General features: G+C 38.7%; 1 protein-coding gene across 1 annotated transcript in view; it reads left to right on the plus strand.

Annotated features, from left to right (window-relative positions):
* The window catches only part of LOC106870191 (uncharacterized), a 405,419-nt gene that overhangs the window by 2,447 nt on the left and 398,988 nt on the right, over positions 1–3,984 (plus strand). The window lies entirely within an intron of this gene.

The raw sequence follows: 3,984 nt of genomic DNA on the forward strand, positions 1-3,984 counted from the left end.
ATATATATATATATATATATATATATGCACGCTTACCCCTACGCACATATTGCTAATAATATATATAACATACGTGTATGCATGTCTGATGTTGGAAGCCACGGTCTTCATACTTTGGTAGCTGAAATTTTTGCATAGAAAGAGAAAGTCATTACCTTTATATCTGCTTACCCGATACTTACTATAAACTTGAGCCAGACATGATACTGCTGCTTGTGTGTAAGATATTTTTCGTGTATGTTTTGATTCATGATATTCGTTGTTGGAGAGGGCAGGCAATCGAAGAAATCAGGATGTCTGTTACTTAACTTCAACATTTTCTAAGAATTTCGACCTGCCTAAGCCTTCAGTCTCTACCTTACTTCCATTCATACATGATGCAGCCGCATGCTCATCTTCCCTTTTTATTTCGTTTAAGACAACCAGTGGGAAGAGTCAGTAGTTCGTTCTCTCACCGTCGTTGTATCATATAACGCTTATTTTTTAACGCTTATCCCTCAACGGACGAATGCATCTAGTTTTAGCTTGTTATCATAACGTAATTGTTGGGGTCGTGATTGTTTAACATTTGGTTAATAAGGAGCAAACCTATGGACAAAAGAATTCCATATCTCCAGGTGCAGTGAACGTAAGACTAGATTATCTGATACGCTATAAAACTATTGAATAAGGAAGATACAGTTGCTATTAGTATCAGTGCGAGAGACAACGTAATTAAACTATCTGTGAATTGCTGTAAAAAGCTGCAAAACCGTTGTTGTATAACCCAAAGACAGTTCTGAATGAACAGACTTAAATATTCTCGTTTGTTTGTAGCGCTGAAGTGGGGAGAAGCTACTTGCGTCAGACCATGCTCTTGTCCTAGGAAAGATTTATCTCTCTTCAGCTTAACGTAACAGAAACCGCTAAGCCTTAGTCCTTGCGGTTATTTAAAGTATCAGCTACCTACGTACTTACCTAGCTATGCTTTGTTAACTAACTACCTGCCTACTTACGTTACTGCTCATGTACCTCCCTACCTACTCACCTAAACCTGTCAGCTATCTGATGCTGATGTGATAGCAAAATAGCTGAGTATTTAAGATATATTAAACTACCTGTGCATGGCTCGTAAATTCAATTTCACCACAGGTGTTGTGTCTTCTTTTGTTTTTCATTCTGCTTTTGTCCACCTGGCCTGTCCAGTCCAGGCCGTAGATCCTCCGAGAAGAGATCGACAGGAGGTCAAATGAACGCTCATTCAGAGATATGCCTGAACTAGAAACGTCGAGAATTTGACAAAAGAGTATTTGGAATAAATGTCAGTGGTGTTGTTAGTATTTAGCTCAAACTCATTCGTCATTAGACTTGGGGTCAAAAGAATTCCAACCGTGACCATTCCATCATCACAGTATCCAATGTACCTTTTTAGGGAAGGTCTAACTGCTATTTCTTGCAGAGTGTACAACCATCTAGAATCTCCTTCGTTGGCCCACGTTGTTGATGTTGTAGGGAGCCTTGTACGGTAGCAAGGAAAAGCAGCGTCTAACAATGTCTAATGAACCAGAGGACCATGATTCTACTCGGGCCTCTTGCAGCTAACGAATACCATTTCAATTCCTGGCTGAAGTGCTTTCGCTTCATTTTCACCGTTAAATAAATATTTCAGAGCAAAGCTTGAACTTCACAACTTGCCGTTTCTTTAACATCTCTAATAACAAATATTACATTTGTTGCTAGTTAGTGTGAATAATAATTTAACTTGGTCACCTCCCCAATGGTGGGGCGGTGACTAAATTATATAGATTATATTGATAATCTCAATTATAATTATACCTATAAATTGACTTAAGGGCGGTAGACTGGCAGAATAGGTAAAATGTCGGGGGAAAATAAGGATAAAGGACAAAGCATCTTTCTTGAGGCTTATGGACGCATAAGGGCCAATTTACAGGTTTCCGTGGCTTATATAAATTCTTACCTCCTGGACGGAACGCCAGACCGTCACAGGATTACTCATTTTTGCCAGCTGAATGGACTGAAGCGACGTGAAATGAAGTGTTTTGCTCAAGAGATTACTTTGGCTGTTTTATAATAAAGTCGATAAAATAACTATTTCTAATTTTGATGCAAAACCAGCAATTTAGGAAAGGACCGTGGCCCGGTCCAGTAATTGAAACCACAATCTTACAATCATGAATCTAACACCCTAACCACCAGGCCACACGCCGGGAAAAATAAAGCTTAGTTAAAGCTCTTTTCATTCGGAATTAACATTTCCACAGGGACAACTTGGCCTTTTATCCTTTCAGGGTCAATAAAATAAAGCGTCATTCGAATATTGAGGTCGATGTCCCTTCTCTTGTCCCTTCTCAACTTGCCCCTTCTCTCAAAATTACTGGTCTTGTTCGAAAGTTAAAATTATTAAAAGGCGGTGAATTCTCAGAATATTCAGCGCGTTAGATAAAATGTTTTCTAGTATTTGTTTCGATTTTTTTGTCCTAAGTTCAAACCCCACCGAGATCAACTTTTCCTTTTCTCCCCCTGAAGTTGATAAAAAATAAAGTGCCAGTTAAGTTCTGGGATTAATAGTATCAACTAACTCCTTTCTTAAATTGCTGGTTTTGCATCAAAATTAGAAATAGTTATTTTATCGACCTTATATAAAACAGCCAAAGTAATCTCTTAGCCAGTTTCAACTCAAATATCTCTAACCTTACTTCCAACTTCCCCAACACCGAAGAAACCAATTATTTTTGTAACCATCACCATTTCCCTTCCATTCTCGATCTAACTTTATTCATTCAATAATTTGATTCCATAGCTCAAACATTAAAATGTTCTTTCCAGTATGTCGAGCGTCTGGAATTTAAAAATCGGTTTTGTTTTTTGATCGGTGATATTATCTTTCCTTTTGGTCTCTAATTATGCTTAGAATATCACGAAGGTCAATAGAACAACATCCTTGTGCCTTAGCACAGATTTAAAATGAAATTTCGAAAAAATTCCAATCAGAAAGCGAAAATGCGCTGCCTCTTGGCATTTCTCAAGAAAAATATTTCCATTGCTTACATGTTCACGACCTCACCCGCCTAGCTTTTTTTTTATATATAAATGATATGCCGTTTTGCAATCATCCATTATTGAAACTGACTTATAAGGCGGTAAGCTGGCAGAATCGTTAGCACGCCGGAGAAAATGCATAGTGGCATTTCGCCCGCTTTACGTTCTGAGTTCAAATCCTGCCGAGGTCGACTTTGCCTTTCATCCTTTCGGGGTCGATGAAATAACTACCAGTTAAGCACTGGGTTCGATGTAATCGACTAGCCCCCCGTCCCCAAAATTATGAGATGATTGTAGGCATAGCTGCATGCAAAATTCTTTTTATGACCATGTGGTCCCGAGTTCGTTCCTACAATGCGGTGACTAAGGCTCGTGTCTTCCACTTTATATCTTCAGGGCACTTATAGTTTCGTGGATGGAATTTGGTAGTTCTAAACAGAAGTCCAATGACCAAAGCTAGTAAAAGAATATATCCAAGCGTTTATATTACGATAAACACAACTTTGTATCTGCATGGAGCTCAAAACTCAAAAGTAGCAGTCACCAATGAGAAAGGCAGAGTTGGATCAATACTTGACTGCTAAATTATTTGTCGACCCTGGGAGTGGGAAAGGCCTAGTTGCTACTTTGCAAGATTTGAACTTAGAGTTGATATAACTACTGTAAAACATGTTTTTTTTTTTTCCCCGACGCTTCAAGTCGACGTATTTGTGTGTGTTTGTCACCCCCCACCTGGCAACCGGGGTTGCTCTGTTTATATCCCCGCCTGGCAACCGGAGTCGCTTTGTTTATATCCCCGCAACTTAAGGATTTGGCAAAAAGAGAACGATAGGATAAATACCAGACTTTAAAAAAGTATCAGAATTGCTTCGTTCGATTAAATCCCTTCAAGTGATATTTAAGCTTAACCACTGTCCAATGACTGAATTAAGTTAAAGATAT

Source organism: Octopus bimaculoides, chromosome 4, assembly GCF_001194135.2.
Source record: "Octopus bimaculoides isolate UCB-OBI-ISO-001 chromosome 4, ASM119413v2, whole genome shotgun sequence".
In the NCBI taxonomy this organism is placed as follows: Eukaryota; Metazoa; Mollusca; class Cephalopoda; order Octopoda; family Octopodidae; genus Octopus; species Octopus bimaculoides.